Source organism: Anguilla anguilla, chromosome 10 (assembly GCF_013347855.1).
Source record: "Anguilla anguilla isolate fAngAng1 chromosome 10, fAngAng1.pri, whole genome shotgun sequence".
Taxonomy (NCBI): Eukaryota; Metazoa; Chordata; class Actinopteri; order Anguilliformes; family Anguillidae; genus Anguilla; species Anguilla anguilla.
Window position 1 is genome coordinate 7,226,484 of NC_049210.1, and position 20,673 is coordinate 7,247,156.

Consider the following 20,673-nt stretch of genomic DNA (forward strand, 5'->3'; position numbering starts at 1 on the left):
AGTACCTTCTGCTTATTCCTTACATGTAAATAAAACCACGGTTTGTTAGAGCTACTGCAGAAAACAACGTATTTGCAAAAGGGATATTTGCGCTCAGAAATCCCTTTGTTGATCGCATTTGAATGGCTAAAAGAACCTTTGTCTGTGGCTTGTCACGATATGTCTATTCTCCTTGAATGCATGACTTATTATTTGAACAGTCTTGCATTTTGTACGCCGTAATCGAATGGAACATGCATTAAGAGAGGGATGTACTGGCTAAGGAATGTGTTAGTCAGCCAGACAGTCGAGAAGTGAAATAAATGATTTCTTAATCTGGAGATTACTTAAGCAAACTCTCTGCGAATAATATCGCCTCTAATTGCCGGCAGGTACAAATCCAGGGAGGACCTTCGGCTTGCAGTGGAGTGTTTATATCAGGGTGTCATTAGCCCTCAAAAAAACCTTGAAAATAATTAGCACCCTGGAACGTCAAATCTTCTAAAAGTTACAGAAAAAGGTCCAATATCCCACTGTTCTCCAGAAGTCTGGGAGAATTGGCCTGTAACTAAAAAAAAAAAAACTTATTTTGTGAGTTAAGTGAATCCATCTTTCTAGCTGACTCATGAACCTAATTTCACTGACTGATAAGTCTTCCAATATCAGTGTTCTGATAGTGCTGACAGCCCATTGGTTTACAAATTAAATCCACATCTGATTGGTCACTGGAGAGGGAAGCACGTGCCTTTGCAGGCACAATGGGTTATTTTAAAATGAAGAGGTGCCTTGAAACGTGCACACATTGCAAAAGTAACCCTGTAGCCTAATATAGCCCTATATAGTGCTCCCCAAAATCTGACAAAACGTGTCCTTAAAATGTCTTTGGGAAATATAAAACCTGATTTGAGAGAGATTATGTATTCCCCATGGCAGTGAACATGATGTTTTCTGTCTTAAGATATCAGAGCTCACTCGTTCTTCAGCCACACTGGCTGAGATTCAATCAATATTTTCCTTCAACCTTGACTCTCAAGTAAACACAAGCAGTCCACTTTTTCTTCGTAAACTCAACTTGGCAAGTCCGTTTTTGTGATTTGCCAAACAGTTTTTGTGAATAAAATGAAAAAGAATCCTGTTTTTAATTGCCGGTCAAAGTTAAGGACAAATGTTTATTGGGTCCCGGCTGCTGTGATGACACATGGCCGTGTATTTTTGATTTTACGATCAAATAAATCGCTCAGAGGCTATTTTAATTATTGGCTCGGGCCTGACGCAGAACGTCCACAGTGACACAGGAAGTGCAGTGCTGAGCGTCGGAGCCGGTCTGAAGCGTTACGAGGTTCGCTGACCTGTGTGGCATTCAGTGGCAGGGGGGGTCACGGGGTTCAGAAACAGGGAGGACCGTGGTTCTGGACTCTTTAAGAGTTCTCAGTAAAAACCCCCATAACCGGAAACGGATGACCAGGTGCGTCGCGCGCATCTCGAACACTCCGCTTCGTGCCCGGACAGCTCTGGACCTCGCTCAGCCTGTCCGCCAAACCTGCGAAAAATGCCTTTTACAGCGGGGGGGGGGGGCCCGTACCGCGCGGCTGTGGATTCTGCCAGGGTGGGGGGTTGGGGCTTGGGGGAGGGCAACTTGTTTGCCACCCCGTGCCGCGCGGACCGTAGGTGGGGAATTTGTTTGCCGTCCGTGCGGTGGGTTTGTCAGCAGCGGTAAGCGACACCGCTGGAAGGTGCAACAGCCAGACTGTAATTCACCCCTCCTGAGGTGCTGCCCTGAGGCGTTGCCGCGGCGGCGGCGTCGGCGGCCACGGCAACGACACGCAGTGTGAGAAACTCAGCCCTGGCAACCGGCCAGACTTCGCGTCAAACGGAGAGTTAACGCACCGCCCTCTGGCCCTTTCTTCTCTCTTTTTTTAACGCGCTCTGTGCGAAAGTAACGCTGCCAAGATAGATTACATTTCTCCTTAGAATGTTATCGTGTCTTTGCCAACTGGTGTAAAAAAATGGGGGGGGGGGGGGGGGGGGGGTGGGGGTTATCTTTCTAATAAAAAAACCGCAGTTTGGTCACTGATACAGAGCTAAACGCGATCCCCAAGGACGACGAACGCGTCTGGTCTGATGACACTTTCTGTTGTGAATGTTTTTTTTTTTTTTATAGGTATGACAAATTGCCGCAATGTCTTTGGGCTTTCCCTGGAGCTGGAGACTGAGGGAACTGTTTTTCACCGAATTCTGTTTGAGTGACAGCTGGCACTGACACACCGCTTACTGCAGGTCTCTCCCCACAGGCGACGGCCTTCCATGACCCAGTCTAGGTTCTGCAGGGTTCGAGGACCCAACCCCACCCCCACCCCTCCCACCCATGGACAACACAGAATGTGGAAGCACATGACCAGTAAGTAACAAGTGTCACTGAAGCAAAACATTGAAAGTGAACATTAAAAAAAGGGTTCGATCCCCCGCCGTGACACCTTTCCGAGATTTGATCCCTTCTCATTTTGCTGACTGCTCCGCTTTCTCCATCTAAATCAAGAAAAAAGTAAAAAATAAAATAAACAACTGGAAAGAGGGGGCAGGCTGCTCTCGTGTTTTTTTCAGTCCAGGTGATTTGGCGCAGGGCTACATCCGTTCGTGTTCCTGCGGTGGGGTCTGCGGGTTCGGTGCAGGATGTGCGGTTTTGCACAAGCAGGTTTAACTGCAGGGGGGCGGGGTTTGATGTTCAGCGCCGATGACGTCGGGGCATCTCCTATAGGCCGAATCCTCTTTCGGGTACACACTTTAATTTCTGCCAAAACCCTGCTCTGCTGGGGGTGCGGTCTGCGGTGGTGGGGGGGGGGGGGATTGGGGGGGAGTTCACGGTCCAGAAACGTGCCCCCCTCCCTTTCCAGTCTCAGCTCTCGCTCCGAAATACAGTTCTTCGAGCATTATACATTAAACAACTCAGAATTCCGTGCTCCCCCCCCCCCCCCCCACCTCGCAGAAATGCCCTCTCCAATGTAATTGTTCAGAGTGGGCGTGTCACGTGCCCCAGTCCAGATGTCAGAATGTTCTAGATGGCTTACAGAATTCTGCCTTTGTAGAAAGCTTGTTGGTCTCGTTTTCGATCATTTTTCTTGAGGACGGACTCAATTGCCTTGGATGTTAGGTGCCTTTGTGGATTCACTGGCCCTGAACTGAACTGTCAACTGTAAAAAAAAAAAAAGAATATATATAGGTGGGGCTGGAGCACCCAATGTTTTTGTAAAGTATGTTCTGTACTGTATGAATGTTTATCTTAAACTAAGAATCTGGTCTCTCTTTTTTTTGGAGTGTTGTTTTTCTTTTTTTAAAGCACAGAAATGGTAAGGAGATGACGAGTGGGATTCAGCCAACATTTGTCCTTAACCTTGACAATTAAAAGCGAGATTTTTTTTCTTCACAAACAACACAGTTTAGCAAATTCAGCAAACCAAACTGAGTGGATGAAAATAAAACGTGCAATTCTAGCATTTACTTGTTAGTCAAAATTAAGATCAAATGTTGGTTGAATACAGGCCAATAAATCCTTCCTTTCAGAAATATGATGCTTCACAGTGTGTTCTTTGAGAAGGTACTCACATTTAATATTATACGTTCTTATTTGAACACATAGATGTGTTTTGGAAGATCCACTGATATAGTTAGCTCTAAGTTAAAACAAACAATCTGTGACAGTCCATTAGTCAAAATGTCTGCGATCGTCTTGCAGCACAATGGTAGAACAAATTTCACAATGGGAAGGGAACAGAACCCGACATTCCACTACCGCATATTTCAGATACCATTACATTTCTTAATGTTCGCGGATAAGAAAAAAGCGCAAGGTTTTCAGAGGTCCTGCGTTCGGCTGCTCGGGCTCTGTTTGTCTAAGCGGTTTCATTGAAAGCAGCAGAAACAAACAGAGCGTCTTCCACCGACGAGCTATTTGTTTTTCCCCTGCGCCCTCCACAGTAACGTTCGTTTACAGGGCAGGGGGGGGGGGGGTACGGATGGGAAATGCATATGATTCTGTTTGTGAAGTCACGTGCTCGCGTTTCGGCATATGGAGTTCATCAGATACGAGCGTCTTGTTGATGTCTTGTTACTTCAGCTGGAAACAAGTCTATAGTTCTGCGGCCCTGACTACGGTTAAGAGGAAAGGTTAGCGTGTTAAACTTCACCAGACAGTAAACAGTGTTTGACTTGAACAAAGAAAAATAAAAAGCCCACGATCAGACATTTTTCGCTGAGATAAAAATACTAAGATAAAAAAAATATGCCTTTTCCCCCAATGTATTTATGTTGCCCGTTTTATGATTTAATATAAACACGCAGAAGGGCGTTAATGATGGAATTTGACCTGATTGTGTGGAGATGGCCTTGATGTTGCCGCGGGGACGGCGGATTAGTGATTGCGGTCAGCTCAGGCACGTCGGTGGAATTAAGTTGTTTCATTGACGAGACGCCTGAAGCGGGCAGCTCAATGAAACGCTCAAGACTAACATTTATTTGTATGGCAGGAAACACGATGTGGAAAAAAACGCGTGTGTTTGTACAGGAATGCGGTTATTTTAGAAATGCTGGCTTTCAGGGAAGTGCTGGAAAATGAAAAATACAGAACATGTGTGCAGCTGTTTCCTGGCAACAGTACTCCTTGCCGACTAGGCTTTTGTAAAATTATATGGGGGCTAATTGTTTTGTTTCATCTCTGTGGGGGAAGGTCCTTTTGTTCCCTTAATTCCAAAGTGGATGATTCCGGATTTTTATCTCGTCTCGTGCTCCGAGATGCCAGGTCAGAACATTCCGGCGATCGCAGTGGCTCAAACTCAAAAACAACAACCCGGGTGGGTTTCCAGTATGTCGGGTTCAGTTTCATGTGGTACTGGACGCATGTATGCCGTCTTTACCCATTATATTACACTGCTGCCCAGTAAACATTGAGATATGTATTTTTGACTTATAATTAAAGTGTTAGAATTGCACAGCAGAATTTCTGAGAAATTTTAAGGAAACTGTAAATATGTCTGCAAAGCCAAGAGATGATGTGGTTGAGAGGTTATTTGATATGCCACATATGAATATATGAATTGGCATGCGGTAAAGGGGTCAAACAATTTTTGAGATATTTCCCAAGTTTTAATAAATACATTTGGTAAGGCTTAACACAAATTTGGATTGAGATACCCGACTGGTCCTTTGCACAGTTGACTTCTGTGGCGCAGATGTGTATTTTGGGGAAAAAAATGAAGTACAGTATCTGGCGAGCGAGAATAAAAAAATGCCCCTGTGGTCAGATTTCGTCCTCAGATCACATTACGATGTGTGTCTGCTGTCAGATAACCTAGTGTCACACACAAATCCCAAAAGAGCGAGGAACTGTGTAAATACCTCTGAGTGACATTTGACTGGCAGCTGCCAGTCTATTGTTTTCACATCGGCAAAAAAATGCAGTCAGGCTACCGAACAGGAAAGAAACCATTGTCAAGTCACCGGGTGACGTTTGGAAAATGTAAACCGATCTTTATTGCGAGGCAAAGGGGAAGCTTAGAAACGTAATGTATATTTAGGCTTTGAATTTACCACGGTACAGAAAGTCCCCTCTGAATAAATCCTCTTGCCAAGTAAAACACAGTTCATTGCTGCACGTGCTCTGAGAGAATTCCTGCTGAGAAAGTGAGGACACTGTCTTAAATTTTTTTTTTTTTTTTTTTTTTTACACACCTCAGTGAAATGACATTGATATTGCTTTTGTCCAGGCTGATGGGCTGGGCTTGTAACCTAAAGGCTGCAGGTTCGATTCCCAGGTAGGACACTGTCATTGTACCCCTGTGCAAGGCAGTTAACCTGCATTGCTTCAGTATATATCCATCTGTATAAATGGACAAAGAAATGCAAAAGTTGTATACGTTGTTCTGTAAGGGAGTGCATGCTAAATGCCTGTGATGTAATGGGATGTGATTTCGTGTTCCTCTTCCCGCTTTGACCGGCGAAAGGAAACAATAAACGGACCCAACGCTTTCATAAACCCACACTGTGAATCCTCCTCAATCAGTTAAACACCCGGGACAGAGTCATGTCAGACAGACGGTTGATTCTTCCTGTTTGTGCGGTTATGTTTATCGGCGTTAGTCGCTGCGCGAGAGACAGCGTGCCGCACGTTGGCATTCTGATTCCACGGCGCGGAGCAGGAAGCATTAAATCATCGCGCGAGTGAGTGACAGCCGCTCAGCTCCAAGGCTATAATTTATCTCTGCCGCGCAATATTTACCGAACCCTTTGCTAGGTAACTGACAAAAATGATGAATTATGGGAGGTGCTCTTCTTAGTAGTGTTTTCGGGTTTTATTTTTTTAATTTATTTTTTTTTCTAATCCCGAGTTTATGGAATGCATTAATGACAGCGAGAACAACAGTGCATTTCTGTCAGAGAAGAGGAACATTCCGCAGTATATTGAAATAAAATACACACTCAAGCTCAAAACTATTTGACAACAACAAAAATGGCCACGTTCAGATATTTCAGTGTTTTTTTCCCCCCCTAATAAATGGCTGTGAAATATATTTATATATTTCATTGTTTTGTCAGGGTTTGAACTTCTGAGGGATTTTTTTAGGTTTTTTCTTTTTTAATGTTAGGCGCTCGCACTGTGCAGTGTTTTCTGTTTCAGAGTGAGCTGTAGTGGCGTTTGGTTCCGTTGGGACGCAAAGCTGGAAATCCACCACGTGTGCATGTTTACCCGCTTCCCATCTGTCTGCGGGTGTGTTCGGAATTTTTATAAGGTGTACATAATCACAGCTCCTTAAATGTCCTTTCATTGTTTCCTTTTAGCCAACACCTGTAATCTGCCATTATGCAATCCTTACATTGCTGTCGTTGTTATTCTTTCTCTATTGAGGGCTGCCAAAAAAAAAAACAAAAAAAAAAAACGTGACGCAAAAGAAGATCTTCTCTACCTTCCCTCGGTCTGGGCACTTTTCTCTTGTTGTCATGGTTACCCAGAGGGATCAGCAGTCTGTGATGTGCTCTTGGGCACCTCAGGGTGCAGCTAGTCAAACGAGATCAGTGATACCGGCTTTCTTTACCGAGCCATTCGACAGCTTGTGTACTATTTACAAATGCTGTCCCTTGGGCATTTTCTTTCTTAACAGCTAATGCGAATTAAAGAGTAATAAATATTAAGCTCCTGCTAGGTATGAATATTAAATGGTGGACAGAAGAGGTGAAGTACTGATTACTTCACCTCTAGTAATGACCTTGAGGTAGTGACCTTGAGAAACCGCAGGCATTAGAAGCGCATGAGGAAAGTGCCCTTTTTCCGTCACTGAAGGTGAAGAATCATCCGCCAGGTCGTTTTCTGGAACCTTCTCCCAGTGTCACATGACATCATCGGCGCGCATTTGTGCGATGCGCCAAGCGAGGGGTTTAGCTGCCCGACCCATCCAAACCACCAACCAAGCGCATTTCCAGACGAAAGAGATTCATTCTGTAGAGGGTATAATGTTAGCCTTTTAGCATACGACCACACAGCACGTACACTGTAATGGTTAGTGAAAACAAATTAAGAGGTAGGATGCTCTGAGCCTAGGGGAACAGCTGAGTGTTAACAGGAGGTATTCATGTTTGCGGGTTTGTTGGTGCAGAGATTGGGCAATCGTGGCTTTAAATTTTAAAAAAAAATCTCTCCACCAAAAAAAGTTGTTTTGATTCAGATTGTTTCCTGCTAACTTTTATTTACATTTGGGGTGATTTACGGGCTCTTTTTTCATGGGGAAGGTGACTTATTTGGCAGCGAAGGTGTACATGTCAAACCCAGAGAGAGCACCGCGGTCCTCTGCCAAAGCTAATATGAAGGGAGCTTCTCCCAGCTATCGAGCCATCTGCTGACGATGATTCATTTGTCTGGAGGCCAGCCAGCATTGTACCTGCCAGCTAATGGGACAGAAGACGAGAAGGTTTTTTAAAAAATGTTTTTTTTTTCTTTCTCCCCTCTGCATTCATGAATAAAAGTATAGAACTGATGTGGACGTTTTTAGAACATGGGCCTTCCGCAAAAACCGCACGGCTATAAAATGTAAAAAAATAAAATAAAAATACTAATAGTAAAATACTGTGAGCTACTGTGTTCCATTTAGGAGGGCTGGTGTTTTGGTGTTACAGGTCACGCCGCGCTGGGTTTCACGAGGGTTGACACAAGCTTGACTCTCTCCACCGTCGTTTTTTGGCCTTGTCTTCAAAAAGCCCAGTTCGTGTGGTCCGCCATTTTGGGCTCAAATGTCTCGTCGAAGACCCACGTGTCCAGGATTTTGTGGAGGGGCCTAACGCACGAAAACCCCAAAACCCAACATAGATGGCCTAGAGACAAAGCGGGATTAGGGGTGAGAGAACAACCTGAGGAACCATCAGTAATGAATTTGCTTAAGTACAGGGGGTTGCACTCTTTCCTTATAACCTCTGAACTCCCACCCCTCGTCCCATGTTAAAGAACCTTCTCAGAACACAGGTGGATGATTCTTGAGGAGAATCCGTCGTCGTTTCTACGTTAACCATTTCGCGGGAGGCGATTTTGTTTGTTTTGTCCCTTGTCTTTGCGGTGCACTGGAGGGCAGCCATTTTGTCGGTTTTTCTTGCAGCGAATTTGCTCGCACTTGTGCAGCTTGAAAGAGCCCGTCGGCACTTCCTGCCCGGGAACGAAGGTGCATTTTTCGGTTAGCGTTGCCATGGTGTTCCTTGTGCGGCGCCCATCGGTTCTGCCGCGGTTTTTTTCTTTGTTCTCTCTGATTTTTTTTTTTTTTTTTTTTGAATCCTTCACTCTGTCTCCATTTTCTGTCAAAAGGAACGGGTCACGAGGTGACCTCGTCCCAAAGCCGCAGGCTTTAGAAACGCCTGGCCCACAGGAAACATCCTGGTTGGGCCACACGGTTGCCATGGAAGCGCACGATCCAGAGATAAAGCTGAAGGCGATCAAGGAGACTGGTGAAGATAATTAATGATTTTTTTTCCAGTCGCTCTGGAGAAAAACAGAGCTGTGCAGCTGAACTACATTAGTAATAAATTCCTCCGGGTTTGACAATGCTGTTGGGTGGAATTTTCATACGGCTTCGGACCACACTGTAGGCCATTTTGTCCCGCCGGTTTTAGGTTACAGTGACGGCTGAAAGAGGTCCCATAAAGAACTAGCGTAACTGTCTCTTTCACACACACATGCACACATGCACACACTTCTTCATGCTTTTTAAAGACCAGGATAGCTCTTGCACACGTAGTATTGTATGAAGAAGTCTCATAAATACGCGTACTTTACAAGTTCTCTGGCGTGCTGCTTAGCCATTTTTGAGAAGAAACACCAGCCCTCGCATGCAAGATATGCACCGGAAAATTTATCGTCATCGTGGGTGACCCTGCCCTTTTTGGGGGAAAAAAAAGAAAAGGTTTCTGTGTGTTACTGAAAGAACGGTGCTAATTAGTCACCTTCGTCCCCCCGACTGACATTCGTGGCACTGAACGCTGTAAATAATATCTGTCGCGTTTCTTCCCCCAAGGCGACGTTGCGGTGGGAGTCGTTTGAGGTGAGGGCTACGGGGTTTGGGTGGGATTTCTGGCAGTGTGCTCCTTTTGCACCCTCAGGATTTTGGGGAAACCAAACCAGGTGGGCAGGCAGGCCGAAATGTCCCCATCGTAGCTTATGTATCCCCGCTCCTCGTGTCGATGTTCTAGTTGCCATGCCGACAGACGCGGTCTGCTAGGAGGATACGCCCGTGGATGGGACGCGACGGTCGCCGAGGGCCCTGACAGTTGGGTAGGCCGGGGTTGGCAGGTGAGCCAGTCAGTGATCTGATCTTTGTTTTGGTAAGGTTTGTTTTTGCGAGAACGTTGCAGCTGAGCGTACGGAAGTGCGGCAGGTTTCCCGGCTAAGCCCTTCATCCTCCCTTTTTATGGGGTGGATGCAGCGTAATTCGCTTTTTGAATTTGCTCGTTTTGTGAGCGACTTTGGGTTTCCCCCGTTTGGGGAACGGCCTTTGTGTCCCGTTGAGCTCCTTCATCCGCAGGCTGCCGAGTGGGGGGGGGTCGGAAACACACCCCGAGTTCTGGGCTCGGCCGAAGGAAATTGGAGAGAAAGTAAGAATCCCGTTGCTCTTTTTTTCTCCAGTATACACCGCGGTGAACCAGGGAGCCCTAGAGCATGGAGAACACTGCTACCTGGTCTACCCTGCTGCCTTTTTCAGCACCTAAGGACTAAGCCGACAGTCTCTCGTGGCATTTTCCACACTCACACGGAGTGAAATTCTCTTTCCTCTGTATTGTCTTGTACGGTGGATCTTGCATAATCATCAGACTTTTATTTTTAATTTTTTATTTTTTTGTTAGGGGCGGGGTATCTTTGCTCAGGACATAGCAAAGCATAACCGTGGAACTTTTATTTTGGGAACGAAAAAAAGACATTATCTTTGTCAGGCGTGAGACATTTATGGTGCTTGCGCAGTCTGCTGAGGTGGACCATCTGGACTTAAGTTGGTTTCACGCTCGTGAATCGGCCGCAGATCCAGTTACAGCGAGTTAGATGCGAGAGATGTTATTGGTGGCTCAGAATGGAGAGCACTGGACCTGCTCCACTGTGGAAGAGAGTGGAGGTCATGCTGTATCACGGGCCCACATTCATTAAGTATCTCAGAGCAGATTTTCCCTGTCCGCGTCCTAATCTTATCCATTACAAAGCTTAAAGGAAAAAATTTGATCTCAGATCCGCACTCCTGCTTTGAGATGCTTCATGAATTCGGGCCTAGATCTGTCTGTGCCGTGTTTTCTGCACGGTTACCACCGGCAAGGTTGCCATGGAAACGGCCCTCGAGAGCTTACCAGACTTGATTTCAAACATGCATTAAAATAACAGCAAGGGAGTAGAATTCACAATAAAACAAAACAGTTTATTAAGACATTTAAACTAAGCGCTAAATGCTTCTCAAAGGTCCTTTTGATGTGGACTGGTGTACTCGGTAAGACTTGAAGAGTTTTAGGAATAGTTTATTTATTTATTTATTTATTTATTATTCATTTTTTGAAAGCCCGTCTGCTGTCGCAGTTTGGATTTGAGCTGGGATTTAGCCTGGACCACAGGCTGTTTCGTGGGTGGGTGGGGGGGGGCAAGGGGACCTTTCTCAGGGCCTGTATGGAGCGATGGGGCGGAGGGCAGAGGGTCCGCGGAGGGTATTTGGAAGCCGCCCCGCGCAGCTGTGGCGGTACAGTACGATACGGGAGGGGTCTAACGAGGCGTGACGCGCGCTCTTCCTCGTCTCCCCAAAGCCGAAGCCCCGTCATCCTCCCCAGCTTCGGCCCGGTGTCACATGACTAATCGCTCACAGGTGCGCTCGGCCGACGCGCTCGGGCCGCCGGGCGACACCCCCTACCTTTTATACTCCAGCTGTGCTGAAACCATGGCAACGCAGCTTTCGCCTGGGATGGAAGGAATCGGGACCAGAGTGCATGCGTGTCAGAGGGGATGTGAAGCACTCAGGGACTCTGGTTCATTCGGGTTTTTTACCCGAGATAAAATATTGGCCCATATTTTGCCAGAGTCCCTCTATGTATAGCAAATGGGAGCACGGAGTCCTCCTTTGTAGCCAATGGGAGCCCAGAGGCCCTCCTGTATAAAGCCAATGGGAGAACAGAAACCTCTCTCTTACCACCTGGTGGGATGGCGGTGCAGAGCTCCAGAGACAGCGAGCGTTTCCCGCTGCGGCTGAGAAGAAGGAGGTCTTTGTCTGAAGGGGCTGAGCTATGACAGGCCCGCCAAACTGCCCCTCTACCCCCCGTTCCTCGGTCTGAAGGCCTTTGTGCACCAAAGCCATTTTTCCAGCCCATTTTCCCCCCTGTAGGTTACGAAAATTCTCCGAACCCCTCTTCCTTCTAAGATTACTCGTTATATTATTCAAATCTGGTTAGATTTTTTTGTGTTATTTCACAAGCCAAAATAGGCTATTGACAAATGGGATTCTTGTGACGCTCGCCTAATGTGTTTTTCCATAAATGGCGGACTGGCTAATTCAGTTCTTTTTCATCTGGCTAATTTAATTTGTGTCTCGGACGTAAGGAGCTCTATGGCAAGCGATGTGACCAATGTAAAGACCTGGAGCTGAGGGACGACATCTGGCAGGGAATCACACAGCAGCTGGGGTATGGAAATGGAAGGATTGCTAATGGCTAGCTTTTATTAAAGTAACATTGCAGCTCAGGGCCAACACTCTGAAAATGGATTTGACATGTTTTGCACTTCTACATGTTTCCTTGTACATACAGGCAGCCGTTGGGGCAAGCCATTTTTATCCCTACTTTGAAAAAAAATGCATCACAGTTGGTGTGAATAGTTTTGGATCTGTTTTATTTCAACTAAGGTTTTAATTATGAACCTTGGTTGAAATTAATAACCAAAAACCGATAAGCAGTAATTGGGATCTTATTAAAACATGAATTCAATTCTTGTCTTAAGTTTCCATTCCGTGTGGTCCATCTCCTTTTTAGTGACCTCCTATGTTGCCTTAAGAACCAAAATCAAAACTTTTCATATTTTTATTCTTGTCCCTCTTTATCTTATGGTTAAAAAAGTTTGATGTCCCCACATTGTATTCTTGAGCTATAGTGTGAATACATGGCCCTTTATCTTAATCCGACAGCGTTTCAAATATTTTTTATCAAAGTGTGTGACTCCTTTCTGTTTAACTGGTGACTCGTACGTGTGCTTTGGTTCGTGTCTGTGAGGTTCTACTGTAGCGTGCTAATAGAGTAGTGACAGAGTGATTACATGCAGTGACCTCACTGTTTATACGCGATTTTTATCTGCACTGCAGGAGTGCGTGTTAATATGTGACTCCTGTTTCGCGTTGAGCTGGGCGGGGGGGGTTGGAGGGGTTGGGAAGGGGGGTTGGGGGATTTGTGGGGATGGGGGGAGAGGAAAGTCTTGTTTGTGCCCTGTTCCATGACTAAGTGCAAGTTGTCTCGGAGGTGTATGAGGTGGCTGTATTTATAGGTTTTCTTCGTTCCTCCCCAGATGAATGTGGAGTTGGAAAAATAACCGCTTTCAGTTTTGTGTGATTGATTGCGAAGAGGAGCTTCTGCTGTTTCAGTCAAAACAGCCCTAAATCACAACTGTCACATATTTCCGGAATTAACAAGACATCAGAAAACTGGATGGGAGTAAAACAAAGGCTTATTATGTGTGCCAGTGCACGCACACGCACACACGTGTGCACCCATACATGCACAAACACACACATGCGTGCAGATACCAATTGTTTTTCTGCTGGAAATAAATAATATTGTTCACTATTAACATGTATATAATTTTGCTTTTATTATTGAAATCTCAAAAGTCAGTAAAAATGCCCCCCTATTGATGTTTACAAGTAAACAGTTACTGATATTCTACTGATTAATTTTCTAACAATAAACGCAGACATATGTGATATTCTGGTGACTTCCCGCATTTCCCTGGGCAGGGTACAGCGTAGTCTGGGATTGATGGGACCCCACTGACCCCTTGGCTGTCATCTCCACCTTGCCTTGACCTTTAGGGCACAGAGGTGGCGGGGTCAATGTCCTTCAGTTCTCACACACGTGATCCTGGCTGCAGCCCACAGTGATTCATGCACACAGTCTCCACGTAGCGCACTTACATAGTGACTCTTATACCTGCAAATATAATACCTGCCGAACCTGTGAGAAATGTGCTATTTTTATTCTGCGTCATTTTTGGCCTGCTCTAACACACCTTGGAAATAAGGGGCACCCAGTGCCTTAATGCTGGGTTAGAAAGAGTGTCTATTAGTCCCCCAGTGCACACATACACACACACACCCACGCACATGCATGCACACATGGATTCACACACGCACGCACACGTGCATTCAGGCACATACTTGTACACATGCAGACTCACTCACACTTTCTCACACGTGCACACACACACACACACACTCTCATGCATACACACACACACACACGCACACACTGTCTCACACAGAAATACACACACACACACACACATACTCAAACCTCACACATTTCCCCTTTTTGGGTGACCCCACTCCCTGGCCTCCCCCCCAGGGTCTGTCATGGGCCTCTGGAACAGGGCGGTCCCACCTGGGCCCTGTCTCCTGCTCGCTCTCACCCCCAGCTGCTGCACCCCTTGTCCCGGGACAGCGGACACCCCGGCCTGATGAATCTGCCCGCCCCCCGCCCCGTGCCCCCTGCTCGATCCATCGTCCCGGCAAACGAGCGTGCTGTGAAAAATGAAGCCTCCCAGTTCCTCCTCTCTGCTCTCCTCTCTCTCTCTCTTTCTTTTTTCCTCCTCTTTCATTCCTTTGCCTTTTATTCCCTGTCCAAACCCAAACCCAAGCCCTCCTTGAAGTTACTGTGGTGTCAGTGCCCACAATGCCTCCATGCTGTAATGTTCCAATGTTTTTTTTTTTTTTTTTTTTTTTTGCTCTTGCTTTTCTTCCCCCCATCTTTTCCCTTTTTTCTGTCCATGCTTTTATCTTGGGAGATATGCTCGCCGCCACCTAGACAAAAGAGGAAGGAGATTCTTCCCTTCACCTGGAGCTAAAGCCCAAGAGGGAATGCCTTGTTACTGATATTTCGTCCCCCTTGGTTTCGCCAACCCTACAATAGGAAGAAAAATGTGTTTAAAAAAAAAAAAGTACTGGCAGCCAAGACTCCTGAACAGAATTGCCTCAGAGGGCGGGGGTGGGGGGGAAGTTATCTGTGATGCACTTGCTCACCGCTCTGAAGCGTGGCCAGGTTCTCACAACTGCACTATCCGCCATCTTTGTTAACAGCCAGCTCTGGTGAGGGCCCGGTCCACCCTCATCTGCGAAAAAATAATCCCACCTCTCTCTCTCTCGATGCCTTTCCGATAAACTCTCGCAGACGCTGCGCTGCGTGTCTGCGTTTGACACATCAGAGAGCCGATCTCGCCCGCGGCCCCTCTCCCGCACGCCCGCCCGCACGCCTGTATTTTCTTGGAGCCTCTGCCCCTCTGCCCAAAACAAACGGTGGAGCTTGTGGTGTGTGTGTGAAGTCCCCTACTGTGCCTATGATGCCAACGTCCGTAAACCCAGCTTATGAACCACAACCCCAGCCAAGAGTCAAGGAGATTTTATTTATTTATTTATTCTCACTTCTCAATAGGAGGGGCGGGGCCAGGGTGAGATGGCACTCTGTAATTTGGGAGGTACACATCAATCGACAACACCTGTGTATATCCTGTGATAATCACAGCACTGTGCCAGCTTATTTTTGTTTTGTTACTTAACTAGCTTTTTGAGAATAGTGGTCGGATTTCAAGATAGCTGTCCATGGTGGACTGGTGGGGGCGGGGACATCAGCCAACCGGTTAATCCAGTTGTTCTTATATCAGGTGCATTCTAGCTGGGATTATGTTGTTTATCATTAGATCGATGACTCAAGTGCCCAGAATTAAACAAACAACTGTACTATATTTGTACTTCACTAGGAAGGACTGTGTTGTGTCTGAATTGTGATATAGTTTTGTCATAATTGTCTTATTGTAGTATGGGTTAATGACAGTAAAATTGTAATCCATAGCGGGCTATGCCCAGTACTTGATAATTTTCAGGAGCTGGAGTGCTCGTTTTATGAAACTGGAACAAATAACATCTCTGAATTCTGAAAGAATGGACAAGAAACCATCTTGCTGTCCATTTTAACCCTTTAAGGTGTAAGATCACATGCAGTATATGTGATTAGAATTTGCTTAAGTGAACATTCTAATGCTGGAGTAACAATCACTACTGGTAACTGAAAGTTCTAGAACTCTAACTTCGAATTTTGAAAAAGAACATTCTCAAAAAGGGTTAAATCCAAACAGTTGAGGACAGCTAGCTACTCGTGGACTAAAGCAGGTTTTTGAGAAAGGGAATTGGGGTGTGCGTCATAACTACAGTATGTTACGCAAAGACTTGCATAACTTTAACTACTCCATGACAAGCCTCTTTAAAAAACAAAAAAACTTTGCATTGTTTAGTATCGAAGAAAATACTTTATAGCTTAGTGAATTGGACCACAAACTTGGAGCACGATGATTCGCTCGTCAGAGATTGGTGAGATTATAATGTGGAGAAAGCGTCCATTTGAACACCTTGCCTTTCTCAGGAGTGAGGGACTTTTTTTTTTTTTGACCCAGACTTGTTTTTTGAGGATGACAGGTTGTCAGACAGTGGGGGTGAGGGGGGGTACCCTGATGGAAGGGCATCGTGTTTACTTTTCAGTCAGCGTATTAGGGGTGTTTTCACGCTACCCTGATGCTGGTATCGGCTGGTTTTGGGGGAGGGGGGGTTGTCCTCTTCTCCTTCCTTCAGCTTAGACTCACGCATGAGACTATGATCAGCTTATCAGGTAGGAATTTACCCCCCCCCTCCCCCCCCCCACACCTTCCCAAACACTAGGTCCTTATTTATCTTTCTGTCTGGCCTTGATACAGATCACATGGGTGGATCCAGAACTTCATTGGAAGGGTGTGTGCTCATGTTCACGAGGATTGTATATTGTGAGATGTTGTGAATTTATGCACATGAATTTTCAGCTGTGGCGATGGCGAGGTTGGGGGGGGGGGCACAGTTTGTACACAGTTTCTACCTACTTCCTCTTTTTTTACTAACATGATGCAAATCCATTGTGACGCCACTCAATCAATCTTTTTGGTGGGGGGGGGGGGGGTTTTCTTGAGGGGTGGCAGGGCATAAGGGGCTCTATTTATGACGTATATCATGCCGCTTAGCTAACACAGCATCCATTGACAAACATATACATCACACACACACACACACACACACACACACACACATGCATTCACATATGTGTATGTGTTTATCAATGCATGCTGTGTCACGTCTAGTATGTGCCTGCAAAGCAAATGTCGCATGAGGTGCAATAAAGGTACTGAAGTGAGAACCGAATAGATTGAGAAGTGAAAGGTCAGTGGAGATCCTGGCGTAGCGGGATGGGGGGGGGGCGTGGGGGGGGGCGTCTAAGGGGGGGGGGCATTACTAATGACGGAGTCCAGAGCAGCTGTGTCGTGTTTAAGCGGCTGATTGGGCCGTGTAGCGGGGGAAACGGACGGGTGGTCAGTCGGTCCGAGGGGCGGGGCTCATTATCGGCCTAAGACCGGAGCGCAGGGCCTCTGCACAAGCGTATCGAGTTTAAAAGGAGGCTGGCTGCAGCGGTTTTTCTGGGGGGGGGGGGACGGGGACGGGGGGGGATTTAGATACATCAGTCCGGAAACTACAGCGGTGGGACACTTCAAAGTGCCCCCCTCCCAAACTCTCCTCCTATCCCCTTCAATTTTTACATTTATTTCAACCACCCCCGCACCCCCCCCTTCCCCATTTATACCGGAGTACCTGGGTTTTCAACAGGGGGGCCGGGGTCTTTGAAGGTACTGTAGGGGGGGGGGTCCCTGGCCACCCTTGGAATGCAATGACTATTTATATATAGATTTGGGAAAATATTTCAAAATATGAAACCTTTTTTTTGAAACATAACCCTTTTAACTTGTGATTGTCCCCTGGATACCTTTGAGCCTGGCCGGAGGTCGAACACATGTACCGTAGTACACCACACATGTATTTTTATTGACTTTTGGGAACATTGCCATTTATTTTGGTTTTGGTGATCCTCTCTTTAATCTCCCCCCGCCCATCTATGCTTATTCGGAGCCCTTCAGTCGCTCCTGGTGTTTATCGCTAGCCCCCCCGGAGCCCCCCCCCCCCCCCCCCCCCCCAGACCGCTCGCCGGACTTCGCCACACAGTGCCCATTTATCAGGTTCCATTCCGCCCGCGTCCCCGGTCTCCGAGCCCAATGGCAGAAACCAATAAACAGAACATTTCCTCTCCGCGGAGATGCACTCCCAGAGTGCCGAGCTGCGGCGGGCTCACCACCTTCCTGCTCTCTCTTTCGCATGTTTTCAACCCGAATATGAAACCCTGACATTTTTTTTTTTTTTTAACAGAAGAGGGTGGGTATTTCGCTAGGCCTAAAATAGGTACGGGAGTACGGAAAAACAATTAAACCTTATTGGGGAGGGGAGGGGACGGGAAGGGGTTGGGGGGAGGGGTGCGGTGGGGGTTTGGGGGAGAGAGGGGATAGGGACACCATTGACCTATTTAGTGTATCATTGTAACTAGATATATTTTCATGGAGTGCTGATGACTTCAGTGTGCAATTTGTCTTGCTCAGGATCGCGGTGTGCTTAAAGGGTGGTCCTTTTGTTTGGAATCCGGCCCCCTGGGTTTCCAAACGTCTGAACGCGCCATATCTGGATTGAATTGGTCGCCCCCCCCCCCCCCCACCTTCTGCTGTTTAATGTGGTTCGAGGTCGCTTCAGACTCATTTGTTTTATATTGTCCTGAAGGATTGTAGTCTTCTGTACTCGGTACTGCAGAATGTGATACCGTGACATCGCACGTTTCATTCACAGCTTTGCTCGTTTTTCCTTGGTATTCTTGTATTCTTGTTTTTTTTTTTCCCTACAGATTAAAAAAAAAAAAAGTTCTTTGTCAACTGCATGCCATGCATGCTATGAATTTTACTGTTTGTTTTCTTATAGGTTTTCTGAATGTATTAAATTGTGGTTTTAGTTATTGTACTTGTCTTGTTTTTACCTGACGTTTGTGAGCCATATGCAGAGTTGAAAAATGTTGTTATTTTAAAGACTGATTTATTTATGATGGTGCTTTCCACTGAGGGGCACCCTATTGTGTTTCTGAGTAGTGAGTGACAAGCATATCCATGACACATTTCATACAGTCAGCCCAGGCAAACAATGCTGCAGCACACCAGCATTGCTGCCATTTTTCATGATGATACTGCCTGAAGCATAAAGGGACACGCGTATATATACACACACACCTACACACACGCACACACACACGCACACACACACACATACACACACGCACACAGAAACACGCACATACATACACATAAGCACACACACACACACACGCACACAGAAACACGCACATACATACACATAAACATACACACACACACACACACACACACACACACATACACACGCACACAGAAACACGCACATACATACACATAAGCACACACACACACACGCACACACGCACACACAATATGAATCAAGTGGAGTCATGCTTGTCATGCAGACTGTCTGCCAATGTCTTCAACTAGACATAAAGGTGTGTGACTGAAAACCAGGAAGAAGTCTTGCCTCGCAGCCAAATATTGGACAATTTGCCAGTATTTCACCGTTTGACAGCTTGCAAACAACGTTCAGGAAACTTCTATGCAATTATCTCCAGAGAAACTAATCCTCTGGGGGAGGGGGGGGAAAAAAAAAGTTTCTGCCTTTTTTTTTTTTTTACAGGCATTTCACAAAATCCCCAGTGAAGAGCAACACGAGGGAAAATCTGCAGGCTGTTTGCCTCCTGAGCTGCGTTTTCCTCGGAGCCAGACGGGCTGGGACGACGGCCCTGTAAACACGAGGGCCCGGTCGCGTCCGCTCTCGATACCGATCTCGGCTAAATGCGTTTTTTTTCCCCGCGGTCGTTAATTGAGTACAGAAATTAAAGCAGCGGCCGTAGACGAAGCAGTTTGTCGAAAAACATTTGACGTACGTGATAAATGAATAACTGCAGTCTTGATATTTTCATTTAAGTTCAATCGAATCCATTTTGTGGAGAGAGAAAAAAAAAAAAAAGATGTTTTTGCGTTCCTTCCACTCATAAACGTATCATAAATCACTTTGTTGTAAACAGTTGTGACACGAAGCTGATGTGTATTTCGATATACATTTTGGGGAACTTTAAGCATTGAAATCCAACCCCTCCTCTCTTTTGCAAGAGGGCTGGGGTGGGAGGTGGGGGGTGAGGGGGGGGGGGGGGGGAGTTTAAACCAACATGTGTTTTGGTGCAAGCTCAATTTGTGCGTTTCACGGAGGAGTAAGCACACGATGTCCGCAGATGAAGCAGGGAAAATTGCCTCTTATCGTAAGTGCATATTGGGTCGGGTGCGTTTAACTGATGAAGTGCCACTGGTAGAAATAACCATGTGTACGCAGCGGCCATTTTGGTGCTGAATAGGTGTGGGCTTCTCTGCGCACTCTGTTGGAGAAATCACATTTAAAATTAGGTAATCCATTACAGGTATCCTTTTTAAAAAAAGCAGCCCTCAAAGTAAGCTCAGCTGTAGGTAATTCTCATATTACAGGGGCTTAGGCCTCAGCTTGCTTGCACACACATTCACAAATGCCGTACAGAGAGCAATTCAAAGGCCCGTCTTCGTAATCTCTTCAAACACAAAGGTCCAGCCCCTCGAATTAAGTCTCCTTTTCATTTCCTAGCTTAGACGGTGTCACTTCCCCCATTGCGAGCAGACAAAAGCGTGGCTCCTATGATAGACAGCACTATGCGGGTAGAACAGGGAGATACCATCGTCATGTGACTTTGGGGGCGGGGGAGGGGGGGCCATACTGTAAGGTCAGCTGATACAGGTGTGTGTGTGTGTGTGGTTCTGTCAAAAGGGATTCTCTGGTATGTGTTAATTAGCCCGGCGAAGACTCTCCCGAATTCCTCAGTGCAGCAGCCAAACAGCGCTACAGCCCCATATCGCTGCTCAATAGCGCCGTCTAACTGTCGCGCAAGCTTTTCAACGCT

At 46.3% G+C, this 20,673-nt stretch overlaps 1 long non-coding RNA gene across 1 annotated transcript in view; it reads left to right on the plus strand.

Annotated features, from left to right (window-relative positions):
- LOC118237307 overlaps positions 1-20,673 on the plus strand; it is a 105,846-nt gene that overhangs the window by 42,117 nt on the left and 43,056 nt on the right. The window contains exon 2 of the long non-coding RNA XR_004767144.1: positions 2,271-2,377. This is a non-coding gene — a long non-coding RNA (uncharacterized LOC118237307). The remainder of the gene's footprint in view (positions 1-2,270; positions 2,378-20,673) is intronic.